At 39.4% G+C, this 14,440-nt stretch overlaps 1 protein-coding gene across 2 annotated transcripts in view; it reads left to right on the forward strand.

The window, feature by feature from the left end:
• The first annotated feature begins 6,741 nt into the window (after positions 1-6,741).
• PCNX4 (pecanex 4) overlaps positions 6,742-14,440 on the forward strand; it is a 77,852-nt gene continuing 70,153 nt past the window's right edge. Inside the window, exon 1 of one of the 2 annotated variants that reach the window (XM_025391255.1) lies at positions 6,742-7,238. The gene's annotated coding sequence lies outside the window, so the exon portion shown is untranslated. The remainder of the gene's footprint in view (positions 7,239-14,440) is intronic. The other variant, XM_025391256.1, reaches the window with a different exon arrangement.

Consider the following 14,440-nt stretch of genomic DNA (forward strand, 5'->3'; position numbering starts at 1 on the left):
ATATGAATGATACAGAAACAAGTTGCCCAGGGATACTGAATTGTGCAATTCAGGGTGTATGCTTCTACACGAATTTGACCACTCAAAATAAAAAAACTGTCATTGAATTTTTGCAGTACATAGTATGGGTAAGTTTTTTGGTTTTATTAGCTGTATTAGGCAGGGCATACATGCTCTTAAAGCTTGCCTCTAAAATTTTATTATTTTCATTATTATGATGTCAGGAGAAAAATTATCAGGGAAAAAGTTCACAGGGAAAATGATTCATAGGCTAGTTTTATATAAAAGTCACAAATAAAAACATCCATTGTTTCTTACTACATGGTTATCTCTACTAGTATATGCATCTCTTTTGTGCATACTGCTCTTTAAATGTGTATGAATTTTCTACCAATTACAAAGTCTTATAGGAGTAAAACTGATATGTAATAAAAACATGAATCAGATATTTGGCTTGGAATTCATAAATAACAGAATTTTTTAAATTCTATGGGATAAATAATTATTCTAATATTTATTTCTATATATTGGTTTTAATTTAAACTAAGAGTCTAAAACACAGCTCTGGTAAAACAAAAATATTTTAAAGTACCAGCATAAATGTTATTAAAATGATTACACTTCAAAACTATACTGTTAAAAAGAAACCACATCTAAAAATTTCCTACAGTAATACTTAGTCATTGCTGATTCAACAAAATAGAGTATATTTTATTTTGCATGTTATATATAACATATACTTTACATTTGTACAAATTTTTGTAGATATACATATCTGTATATATACACTAACATATTTTGACACATATGCTAAAATTTATATTTTATAGACAACATTTGAAAAAATCAAACAAGCTTCAGAATGTATACATAAATTCAGTAAATGTTCTCATTTACTATATAAAATGAACTAATTTTAAAGATTTCAAAAGATGACCTATTAATCTAATACTACAGCGGTCTAGTATCCCACTGTCTGATTATCAAAGCTCAAAATTTACCAATATACCAAATAAATTGCAGTAATTTTCAACTGTAATACAACTTTAAAAAATAATATGGCACTTCTCTTCCTATGAAAGCATCAATACTTTAATTTCTTTATTCAGAAAAACAACAAGTTTTCCAAATATATTCTGGATAAAGGTACTATTATAAAAACAAAAATCCACTACACCTCTATACTGGTTATACAGTGGCTAAATCACTTAACGGCTTGGTGAGTTTTTTGGAGGGTAGGAGTATTGCAGCCAATTTAATGCTTTTGTTTTTAATTTTTTTATTATTTAAAGATTATAAAATAATATATATTATTTAAAAATGTATTAACAGCACAAAAGAGTATAAGGTAAAATGTGAAAGTTCCCCCTCCAGTCAAATCCCAGTTAATCTCTTGAGGTTAAGGTCTGTTGTTTCTTATGTGTCCTTCAGAAATATGCATATATAAAACATGCTCATGCTTACATCGTTTAACATAAAATCATACCATGCAAATCATAATTTTTAATTGTTTTAATTAATGTAAGTTGGACATCTTTGCATAGATGTACATGCCAATATATCTCCTTTTTACATAATCTTTTTACATAATCAGTCCCCTATTGAAGACTGTTTTGTGCTTTTTTGATATTACAAATTTTCTAGTACAAACACCTGTAATAGCAAAAACACTGAACAGTCTTCAATAAGGAATAGGTTCAATACATTTAAATGAAATTCTGTGTCAAGGGAACTGCATTTTAAATTTTGTTAAACACAGCCAAGCTAAGTTTCAAAAATGTACCTCTAATCTACCATCCCACCAAAACTGGTTTTTGTTATTTTATGCATAAACTGTATTTGCTAAATGTGGTTTCATTTCCCATAAATAATTATTTAATATGAGTAACCTCTAGTTTTTGTGTTTTAAAATATACTAACCTAAAGAGAGCATCACAATTTAAACTGCAGGAAGTAATTGTAACAAATGTGGACTTTTCCACTCAACAGTATAATGAGGCTGGAAAGATTGCAGAGGGGTCAACAGGCTTTCCTCCAACATTAGGCAAATTACACCTAACTTTTCCCCCCTACTCTTATGTAATCATAACTTTCCTACTCAGTAGAAATTCTCTCAGTTAACTTGCACATGGCACTTCCATTTACATATTCATTCAAAAGGAAAGTGAAGATAATATTCACAAAATTCTAAATGGTTAGTACATTTATAAATGGAGAACTTGGCAGGCAAATGCCAGGAAAGGGGCATCTACTTGAGGTTGCTAACTTCAGTTATAGCTTTAGAAATTAATAAGGCATCATATCCTTGGTTACTGTCAGTAAGTTAACTGATGCTCCAATCTAGTGTAAAATGCTGGGAGAAAGACTATGAAATCTGCATCATCAACTATCAATAATGTTTGCAAAAATAAAGGAGAATGATTGTACTTAATTCAGATGTGTGTAATTTAATTTTTGTAGAATCAAATTGTTAAGTATGCCTGTGGATGGTGTATGGCAGACACACCAGACAGCAAAACATAAACATATCCTGAGAATGACCCTGTATGGCAGACACACCTCAATGTAGGTTCGATCTTCCCATCATGGCCAACCCAGAGATTCATCCTTACCTATGAGAACATCTGAGCCCCATCCCATCCTGTGGAACGTGGGCCTCACAGAAGATTGAGGTCCTTTGTTTTGGGTCAAATGAAGGTTGCCAGATGGAGGTTGCTAGGGGGAGGGTGTTAAGTGCAAGCACTATCTAAACTGCATGCTTTCTGCACATGGTGGCACTTCTCCTGTCCAGCCCACTGCCACTGTACTGCTCTGTACATAAGTTCCCTTCAACAAACCCAGTATCTCATTTGCTGCCTCTGGGTCTCTATTTGGCCTCTTGAACCTGGTGCCATCCATACTGAAGTGAATGGGGTCCGGCATGACAGACATTTACAGTTTTGTTACCATTAAAATTTGATCTTTCGGTGAAGTTAAAATTTTTACAAATTGTAACATAATTTAAAAAATTAAAGTCTTGCTTTTTGAATATTTCAATTTACTGATTTCCAGTCCACTAATAATTCTACTGTGTTCTTTCTTAAACACCTGTTTTTTTTTAACGATTATCCAAAATAAGTTTCCAGTAGTTACAATGTTCCAAAATAATATCCATTGGAACACCTCTAAAATGAAGTCTCATCTGTGAAGTTATTGATGTGGAATAATAGTGAAATTTAACAGTTATACAGGAAAACTAAAAATTCTTTATCATAACCAAAATTTGAAACTATCTTTATCATACACTCCCCATCAGTAATTACTGTAAATTTTTCAGTACTGGAATTTAAAAGACACATATTGTATCTTAGAGTAAAGTTTGAGACCAACCAATGGCAAAGCTATGATTACATTATATATTGTTTATTTGATGGTTCTATTTATGAATGTTTATGGGATATGAAAGTTTCTGTATTAAAGGAAATTTCAATATGAAACATTGTAATTAACCATTGGGTACTTCCTGTCTTCAATATTCTCATAACTCATAACTTGCCCAACCCAAATCTCACGAACATGCTGAGACACTCTAAAATTTCTACCCACCACATGCTCTTTCACATGATCTTTGATGCATATCATGATCTATGATACAGTGACTTTCAATAAGCCATATAACAAGTCAATCTTTTTATTTTATAGTCCTTTTCTTCTTCAGTTTTCTTCTTGTCCCATTAAAATATAAACTTTGGCATTCTTTTCCAATCTTATTACTGCAACTATCTTTTTTTTAAAAAAAAAAAATAGAATATTCTATGTCTTAACTTCTCTCCCAAGGTCAGTATGTAATATAGGTCCTATTCTGTATTTCCAACTGGTCGTAGGCACCTGCATATCCCATCAATCCCTTACACACAGGTCTCAAAGTAGATTCATTATCTTTCTTCCCAAAGCTATTATTCCTCCTGTGCTTCTTTAAAGGCACCCGGAACTGTGGGCCTGATTTTGCCTCCCCTTTAGCCCATACTTGGTGCTGCAGCTCTGATTATTTTCAGAGACTTCTGGCCAGTGGTCTCTGGGAACAGGGCAGAGTGAGGGTTTATGGGGTGGGTTTTGTTTTTGTTTTATTTTTTAGCAAGAGAAGTAACTTGGGTATGAACTGAAAACTGGCATTACCATTACACAATAACATGTATGTCATGATAATGCCTGACTAAACATCTTCTCTGGCTGAAGCAGCAGTTCCAGATTTTTCACTATTTGTTTCATTTTATGTGAATCGCAGGGCAGGAAAAATATATGAACTCTGAAGACATACAGATATGGACTCAACTCCAGATGTCATCACTTATTTTACTTTTCTCAAGCTCAGATTCCTTACATTTGAAATAATAATAAGCTACCTCATGAGGTTAAGATTAGACGAGGTACACAAAGTACTGATTCTATGTATGCTCTAAATGTGTTAAATGAATTAAAGAATAAATGTTCCTCTACCTGGAATATCTCTTCTCCCAGCTAACTTTTTTTTTTTTTTTTTTTTTTTTTTTTTTTTTTTTGAGATAAGATCTCACTCTGTTGTCCAGATTGGAGTGCAGTGGGGTGATTTTGGCTCACTGCAACAATCTCTTACCTCAGCCTCAGAGTAGCTGGGACCACAGGCGCACACAACCACATCCAGCTAATTTTTTGTATCTTTTGTAGAGACAGGGTTTCATCATGTTGCCCAGGCTGGCCTCGAACTCCTAGGCTCAAGCGATCCTCCTACCTCAGCCTCCCAAAGTGCTAGGATTGCAGGCATGAGCCACCACACCTGGCCCAGCTGTCTACTCACCCTTTAAAACCGGATTGCAACTATCCTTAATTTCCCCAGAATTATGTGTCCCACTTTGTTTCTGAACTTCAGCGCATACCTGTTTATCACACACACTGTAATTACTGATGTCCTGTTGTTCAAGTTATATCCTTGATGTCCAAGTTACATTTTGATAAATTCCTTAAGGATCATGTTTTATTTGACTTTCTACAGCAATTAGTGTAGTTCCTGACAAATAGGAACCACTATTCCCTTCACTATTTCAATAAATGCTGAATGAATATTTTATACACAGCTAACCAAAGGGCTTCTACCATATGCTCTACTAATTTTATTCTAAGAAAGTGTGATGTTCAAATATATTTGAAAAACAGCAGATATTTCAACAATAAACATGTTAATTCTGGTTGGGTCATACCCAAAGGCCATGAGAAGAACAAGCATAAATACACCCTCTACATAAAGATAATAGCTCATCCTTACTAAGCATTTATGCTGTGCCATTTACTCTGCTAAGCAATTTACAATTATTTGATTTAATCCAATGACATAACTCTCTGTGGGTTAAGTTCTATTGTTTGCCTTATTTTACAAGATATGCGGAAACTGAGCACTAGAGAAATTACATAACCTCAGGATCACACAAGTAGTGAGCAGTGGTGCCAGGGTTTCAACCCAGAGTTCCTGACTCTGGAGCCTCTACTCTTAACCACATGAAACAGACTTCTTAGCGGTAACTGGTGCTTCCAAGATGCTTAATGTGGTACTCTGACCCGCAATAAGTGAGTTTCAATGAGAAAAACTTAGGATGGACCAACAGCACATTTTCCCATATTCTATCAAATCGTGAAGACACCAAACTATGAAAGGGTCTACCTGCAAATTAAGTCCTTGAAGACAAGTATATGTATATCCCGGGTTTTCTTCCACACGCTTTCAACAAACTACACTTTTCCTCTGAACAGAATATCTTAAAAATAAATAAATAAATACAACTTTGGCTTTCTTTTAATATTCACACAGTAATTATTTTTCTATTATGACCTGAAAACCTAAATACTTAAATACAAAGTCATCATTTCCAGGATAGCCAAGAGCCAAGAACTAAAAAAAAAAAAAAAAAAAAAAATTAGGGCCGCGTTTATAGTTTTGAGGAATGGGGATCCAAACAACACAGTCCACAAGTCATCTTGGACTCTGAAGTGTGCAGAACTGCTACAGTATCTAACCAATCACATGGGGGAGTTGCGGGTACCTTGATACCGACAAGTTAGCTTCAAAATTCCCTTACACGAGCCTCTAAATCAGCTGAGACCAATTATTGTTAATGCTCTCCAGGGCCGTGTTGAGGACTCCCAATTGGCAATCTGGAACGCTTCCAGAACTTGGTGGGGGGGAGGGGGCTCATATTTCGTGGAGAATGGGGGAGGTGAGCCCTGGATATAGGGATAACTTTTTAACTAGCCTTAATTGGGGTCTTTGCGGCCAGGCTGTAAAGATTCCCGCCACACTAATAAGAATCAGCCACGGCCTTTTAATTGGAACGCCGGAACTCTGCCTTGTTTTACTAATATCTTAATAACACGTTTATGTGATGGACATGTTGGTTCCTTGTATTTTAAGACGCGGCCACAAACTGAAAGCGATAGTGATCACGTATATGCAATCCCCCAATCGTCCAAGCCGAATAGGTTGCATGTAGTATCACTCAAAAAACATTCATTACCGTCGGTGTGTTGAGTGGTGAGGGCCAGTGTGCGAATTCATTAATGGAAGTCGCGGGACCCCGAGCGGTTGGAGCCCTGCCACACCCCTCTGCTTGCGTTAAGACAACCTGACCCGACCTCTGGGGAACTGATGCGCAAAATGGCGGTTGCACTTCTGTTCTCCGACCCCGGCGCACAATCCTGAGGAAGGACGTCACGTCACCAGGGCAACGACGCTCCTGCGTAAAGGCCCGGCCCAGTGGAAAGTTCAGGGCGTCCCCGCTCTCGCGGCTGGTGCTTTTCCTAGGCCCAGTGCCAGACCAGAGCATGAGCGACTCCCGTCGTCCCTGGCCAGGCAAATGTTGGCCTAAGCTTGGCGCGAACGAAGCGCGCTATTTCCCTGCTTCCTTTAGGCCAAGCCTGCTGTACGGCAGGGCCCGCCTCCGGAGCGAGCATAGACCGGGGCAGCGAGGCCAGCCGGGCGCCGGCCAGGTCCTGAGCGCGCACGCGCTCTGTTCAGCTCCGGGTGGCGGTCGCCGGAGTTGACGTTAGCCATGGAAACCGAGAGCTGGCCCGGGCGGGGCCACGGTGAGCTTGTTGTTGGGACGCCGCAGCTTTTCTGCCTCCGCATTCGGGCAATAGCCAACCTCCCGGCGGGAGCGCCTAGCCCGGGTTTACCTGCAAAAATGCAGTCCCCGGGATGCCTTCGCGTCTTCGCTTCCCTCGGTTGACTTGAGGTACGTTCGTTGTCCGATGTCCACCTTGGGACTTCTTCGGCGCTTTAATGTCCAAGCCTGTGCGGAGAGCCAAGTTGTTCTTGGAGTATTCATTGCCACAAGAAACACATTTTTCCTTTTTAGTTACAAAACCTGTAAGTGCAATTATTGCGCTTAATGAACTCAGTCATTAGAGATAGTAATTCAGTGTGATTTTAACTTTACTTTGAAAGACTACTTTAGTCTGTTGAATTTGTAGCATTTTGTTTCTAAGAGACTCGTACGAAATGGAAAATGGCACACCCGGAGCTGTGTCCCTTAGATAGAACTGTACTCTCACTCCTTATCTCCAGCTAAACCTCTTTTGTCCGAATTGTTCAACTCATGGGCCCCTGAACGTGAAGCGCTCCTTCCCCCACTGATCTCGATCTCTGTCCCCACAACCTCCTGTCTGTCCAGGACCAGAATTTACTCCAGTGAATCGAAAGTTGTTTTTCATGCCGCTGCATTGGTTATCTGCTCCGTATCCATCATTTTTCACTTACTCATTTTTTACTATTTTTAGGTGTTTGTTTTCTTCATTAAATCATTCCTGCAGTTAGGGCAAAGACTATCCATGTTATTTGGTATCCACCGCCACTCACGCCAGATCCCCAAACCTTTAGCATAGCATCCAGTTCAGATGTTGCCTTTTTACAAATTTAACTGTTTGGAGCATCTGTTGGCTACTCCTAAATTTCCTACTTAAAGAGCTGCCTTCTAATTATTAACTGCTGTGGAAAATACCAATCGGGGAACCTTTTCTTTTTCCTTTTTAAGAGCTTTATTGAGATGTAATTTACATTCAGTAGAGTTCACCCATTTACAGAATTGTGCAACCCTTACCACAGTCAAGTTTAGAACATTTGCATCACCCCAAAAAGAAACTCTTTACCCTCAGCAGTCACCACCTCCCCCATTAACCTTACCCCACCAGCCATAAGCAATTACTAATCTATTTTCCGTCCCCATAAATTTGCTTATTTTGGACATTTCACAAAGATAGGATAATACAATATGTGGCCTTTTGTAACGGGCTTTCACTTAGTGTGTTTTCAAGGTTCAGCCATGTTGTAGAATGTATGAGTACGTCATTCCTTTTTATAGCCTAATTCCACTGTGTGGATATATCACATTTTATCCATTCATTGATGAACATTTGGGTCGTTTTCATTTTTTTGGCTGTTAGTAATATTTCTTCTATGAATGTTTTGTGTACAGATTTTTGTGTATACATACATGTTTTTATTTCTGTTGGGTGTATACCTGAGAGTAGAATTACTGGGTTATATGGTAACTCTAGCCTTTTGAGGAACTGCCAGACTGTTTTCCAAAGGAGCTATATCATTTTACATAACGCCAGATATGTTTGAGGGTTCTGATTTCTCTACAGTCTCATCAATACTTATTATTGTCTGCCATTTTTATTGTAGCCAGTCAAGAGGATTTGAAATGGTACCTAATTATGGTTTCAACTTGTGTTTTTCTAATGAGTAATGATGTTGAGCATCATTTTATATTTTCTGTGCTTATTAACCGCTTGTATATCATCTTTGGTTAAATGTCTATTCAGATCCTTTGCTCATTTTTTAAAGATTGGATTATTTGACTTCTCGTTATTAAATTGTAAGAGTTCTTTCTATAGTCCAGTTGTAAGTCATATATGTATATATATATGATTTGCACAAATTTTCTTCCATCCTATAGGTTGTTTTCACTTTCACAGTGGTGAGGACCTTGTTTTTTAAACACTTTCTCACTTGTTACAGGGTACTGGATACCAATCCCCTCATGCTGGCTTAGCTCTCAAAAGCTTCCCATTTTTACACTTTGTAGATTCCTCTTGGACCCACTTTTCTCCAAAGAACCCTCTTCCCCCAAGTTATCCTTCCAGTTCTCTAGCTTCAAAATAAAATTCCCTTTCATTTGGCAATTGTTAGTCCAAACTGCACCATTTTGTAACTCCCCCCACCATTTTGCAGACCTTGGTCAAAGTAACACATTCCACGGGAGTTTGGGCTGTGAGAAACATCCTGCCTAACCACCTGACCACAGTGCACAAGAACATCCTTATCATACCCTGCTAAGCAAAGGCCCGACTGAAGGAACATCCCTATCATACCCTGCAACCGGAAAAAAGGGCCAAACCACCTGATCATAGGAACATCTTATCAATATCCTGCTGGGCAGTGAACCAGACAGCCCAGACCCCTTCTGCCCATACCTGTAAGTCCCCAGCCTGTGAACGGTAGGCTCTGGCGTTAAGCTGCTCCCCCATCTCTGCAGGTTTTTGCAATATACCTGTGTTGCTGTAGAGCCCCCCCCACCCCATCTTTCTTTAACCCCCACCTTCCCTTTTAAGAAAACCTAACAGCAATAGCATGGTATGATTTAAAAACTCATTCTGCCACTGACTGACGTTGTATCTTGGTTAAGTCACTTAATATCACTAGTTCTCAGGTTTTTTTGTAAGGTTAATCAATTTCTTTCTGGTAATTCATGTGAGTAGCAGACTTTCACCTGATACTTGATTTTAAAAGAAAAGTGTTTCAACCCAATTGAATTTGTAGTGGGTGTCAAGAAAAATGATGGGACAAGTCTCAATCATTTTGGATTTATTTGCCAAAGTTAAGGACGTGCCCAGGAGACAAGTCTATGCCTTTCTCTGAAGATGATTTTGAGGTGTCCAAATTTAAAGGGGAAAGGGCAGGATATTGAGAAGTACACAGTTGTCATGTAAGAGGTAGGTAGGGGCAAATAGTCGTTTATGCCTTTGTCTGGCTCAGTGAATCTGCATTTTTTACATAAGATGACATAAAAGGGGCAGAGGAAAAAATGGGGGGAATCTGCATTTTACGTAAGATAACAGACAAAATGGGGTGGGAAACAATCAGATATGCATTTACGTCTGGTGGGCCGGGGTAACTGCACCTGTAAGCTATCAATTGGCATTGCCATGATGAAATTTTAGCTCACTGGGAATTTCCTTGTGGGCAAAATACAGGGGAAGTGTGTAGCTTTCCATCTTGTAGCCATCCTGTTTAGAAACCAAAGGGGGAGACAGATTTGCATGACCCAGTTCCCAGCTTGACTTCTTCCCTTTGGCTAAATGAGTTTGGGGTCCCAAAATTTAATTTCCTTTCACATTTCCCTTCTTTTTTCTGTAAAATCTTTTGGAAAAAGCATTTTAAAAGGATACGAGTTCCTGGCCTCAGGTTGGTTTTTCCTCCCTCTTTCAAGCTGCTTTCTTACTGCTAGGATGGTTTATTCCTAGCAGTTCAGGTCCCCAGTCTCTAGGAAGGCTCATTCCTAGGAAGTCATGCCCCATGAAGATTAAAAACAACAGGGAGAGGAAGGAAGTAAAAAAGGAAAGGGGAAAAAAAGAAAAAATATGTAGGCCAGATTTATAGCAACAAAAGGAAATCACACCTGGAAGCTGGGTCAGGCTATATTACTGCCTTCTCAATTAGAGCAATTTTCTAGGGAATCATTACCCTAGCCCTTTCAGTTGACATATTTACAGGCATATCCCATAACAACACTGTAAGTAGAAACAGGACACAACACAAATTAATATTACTAATATAAGCAATAAACTTCTGCCACCAAGTTCCCCAGGATCCAAACCCACCACTCAACCAGTTGATTAACGAGGGTTTTGGATCTAACAGGTATCTGGGTTTTCTGGGTTTTCATATCAGTCATAAGTCAGGTTATGTTCTTCAATTCATCTGGAGTATAAACGCAACATTCCGTTTTTATGATGGCGCAGGTCCTCCCTTGTGCTGCCGTAAGTCTATCTAAAGCCATACAGTTTTGCAGCACAACTTTCCTCATAAGCATGACTTCCTTGTTTAGCGAGGAGATACTCATGCAGCTATCATTCAGGACCTTTTGGGTGTAATTCATTAAAGCCTCTATATGCCATATAACATCTTCAATACCTATCTGTGGTACAAAGATTCAAGCTAAGTGGTCATACCATTGAAATACCAAATGTGTCCAACAAGATTGTAAATGAAAAAGGTTTGCTGGTTTTGGCAGGGTCTGAATTACTCATCCTTGTGCCCAAGCATAACCTAGGGAACATTGTCCTAACCACTCTGGAGGTAACCACGGCCATAAGTTAGTGCCACATAGCCAATATGTCCCATTTGGAGCTAGCCAATAAATACCTGGTCGTTGGCACCCAATGGGTGGCATGCCATTCAATGTCTTGTAATATGATAATGTGGTCACATCGTTTTCCAGGTATCTACCCCATATCTCTTGTACTGTTTGGACATAGGTCCTTGGTGTGATTTATTTGCCCCCAGCACAAAGCATTTTGGCTGAGTTGGCCAAATGAATCGGTGAGCCAGATAAATCAATACCAATTTAAAAGGCCTGTGTTGGCCGGGCGCAGTGTCCCACACCTGTAATCCCAGCACTTACAGGTGGCTGAGGCGGGCGGATCACGAGGTCAGGAGATCAAGACCATCCTTGCTAACACAGTGAAACCCCGTGTCTACTAAAAATCCAAAAAATTTGCCAGGCGTGCTGGCAGGTGCCTATGGTCCCAGCTACTCAGGAGGCTGAGGCAGGAAAATGGCGTGAACCCAGGAGGCGGAGTTTGCAGTGAGCTGAGATGGTGCCACTGTACTCTAGCCTGGGCAACAGAGCAAGATTCCACCTCAAAAAAAAAGTCCTGTGTAACAAATAATTGTTCTTGCTGTACTGTATCCAAATAATTAAGCCAAGTATAATAAAGCAAGCCAGTCCTGCCATGACTTGGCTTTTAATAAATGGGAAACTGGAGAGAGAAAATTATGTTTCAAAAACTGTAGCACACCTGTTGTTAAATTCTAGTCTTGCCTAATGTTTTTCAATTTTTATTATTTTCTACAGTTTAAATTAAATTCTAATTTTTCTGGCTACAAGTTTCTAAATAAGTTGTGCTTTCTTAAAGCCCTATGAACTGAAAACTAGATGTTTTATCAGGCGCTGCCTCTAAGCCCCCCAACCATCACAGGAAGAAATCTCTTCACTGCTGGGCACTGACAACTAATAGCTGAGGGTGCCCGGAATCCTTCACCCCCATGTCTAGTGAATCTACGGAACCAGGGTAATTGAGACAGTGTCTTTTACAGGAATCAACTCCTGGATACATCACACTGGAGTCAAAGCCTGGAAAGCTGAGGAAGCACCCCTGACAGCCCAAAGGAACGTCTTAAATATGATGGAGATTATTTACTACGCCACCCTTGGGGGAATTGCTTTACTCACTGTACTGTTTGCAGTAGGACTATATACTGTAGCACCCTCAGGGTGGAATATCTGACAGGGAATCTCAATTGCTGTAGCATTTTGCTTAATTATTATCCTCATAGAAGGAATAACGGTTACTAACAAAAAATAATACATGGGCCTTTCCAAACATGTGCCTCTGCCTCTCATTAGGTAGGGAATGTTGTTTCTATCTCAACCAATCAGGCCTAGTAAGAGACTCTGCTGAAAAACTTAAAGAAAGGGCTAAAAAGCTAAGGGAATACCAGAACAACCAAATAGATTCTTTGTTTGGGAGCAGAATCATAGCATGGGTCACCCCATTCCTGGGCCCTCTCCTAATATGCCTAGGACTAATGTTCTTACCCTGCCTAGTTAAACCTTTTTCAAAGATTTTTAACTGACAGAATCATGGCCATTTCACAGACAACTACCCAAGAGCATCTACAGATGGTGTTACTTCTGCAGTCAATGCAAGACTCAGAAACTGTCTATCCCCTTGTCAACAGGAAGTAGCCAGAAAGAACACACCGCGCCTCATCCTTTTTATAACTACAGGGTCTGGATTGACAGAGCAGGAGCATCGCCATCTTGGACGAAGACCAACATTTTAAGTTTCACCTTGATCAAAATCCACCAAAATCCAAAGGGCATTAGCCTTATAGCTAAGGTCAGCATGACCATAAATCATACATAACATCTCTGACCAGAAACATTCCAAACCCCTCCTGGACCAGAGACATGCCAGCCCCGACATGACCTTCCCTCTGGCTGGAGAGATGTCAGCCCCAAGATAACCTCCCCTCCGACCAGAGACATTCCAACACTGTCATAAGCTTCTCCCCCATGTAGAAACATTCCAAGCCTGTAATAAGCTCTGTCACCAATAAATACTCCTAGTCTGTAAGAGAGAGCTTTCCTGACTGAAATTGGCCAGAAGCCTCTCTCAGGTTTATTCTCCAAAACAAACCTGTCTTTGACTGTTGAGCCACTTTTTGTTTTTCTTTCCTCTTTAACTTACACTGTGATCTTATAGAACACTCTTATTCAAAAACCCTCCAAAAGTTCCTCCAAAAGTCTTGAATTTGAATACCATTTTATAGATCCAAAGAGATGTTAATGTGCTTGTTCCTTTTCAGTCTTTCTTTTCTAGTACTTGGGTAGACTTTCCTTTCACTGGTTGGGGAGGAGGGTGCTTACCATATAACTTGTAAACCAAAGCATGAAATGTATGTTTCGGTTTAAACACCAAAGTCTTTCGCCGGGTGCGGTGGCTCATGCCTGTATTCCCAGCACTTTGGGAGGACAAGGCGGGTAGATCGCCTGAGGTCAGGAGTTCAAGACCAGCCTGGTCAACATGGTGAAACCCTGTCTCTGCTAAAAATACAAAATTAGCTGAGCCTGGTGGTCCATACCTGTAATCCCAGGTACTCTGGAGGCTGAGGCAGGAGAATTCACTTGAACCCGAGAGGCAGAGGTTGCAATGAGCTGAGATCATGCCATTGCACTCCAGCCTGGGCAACAAGAGTGAAACTCCGTCTCTAAAAAAAAAAAAAGTATTTCAAAAGACTCCAGAATTTAGCTGTTTATCCATGGAATAGCATTCAGTTAAGATTCCATAGAGTATTTTCAGGATTATAATGGTAGCTATCTTTGCATCTCTGGATTCCTACTGGTACCCTCAACAGATAGCACTTGGCTGTCAGACAGACTTCATATGTGCATACTTTTTAGAATTGCGCTAGTAGTAGCAAGTGATTTTTATCCAGAGCAACTGAAAATTAAGTTCTTTCATATCATGCTTTTGAGTACTTAGGTGTATAGGCCAGTTTGTTTTCTTTGCCAGGTATAAAGTTTTCTGTTTTTCGAATTACAAAATGTGGTAATGCTTGGAAATGTAAAACTTTAGTATATTTCCT

The sequence above is a fragment of the Theropithecus gelada genome, chromosome 7b (genome assembly GCF_003255815.1).
Source record: "Theropithecus gelada isolate Dixy chromosome 7b, Tgel_1.0, whole genome shotgun sequence".
Classification (NCBI taxonomy): Eukaryota; Metazoa; Chordata; class Mammalia; order Primates; family Cercopithecidae; genus Theropithecus; species Theropithecus gelada.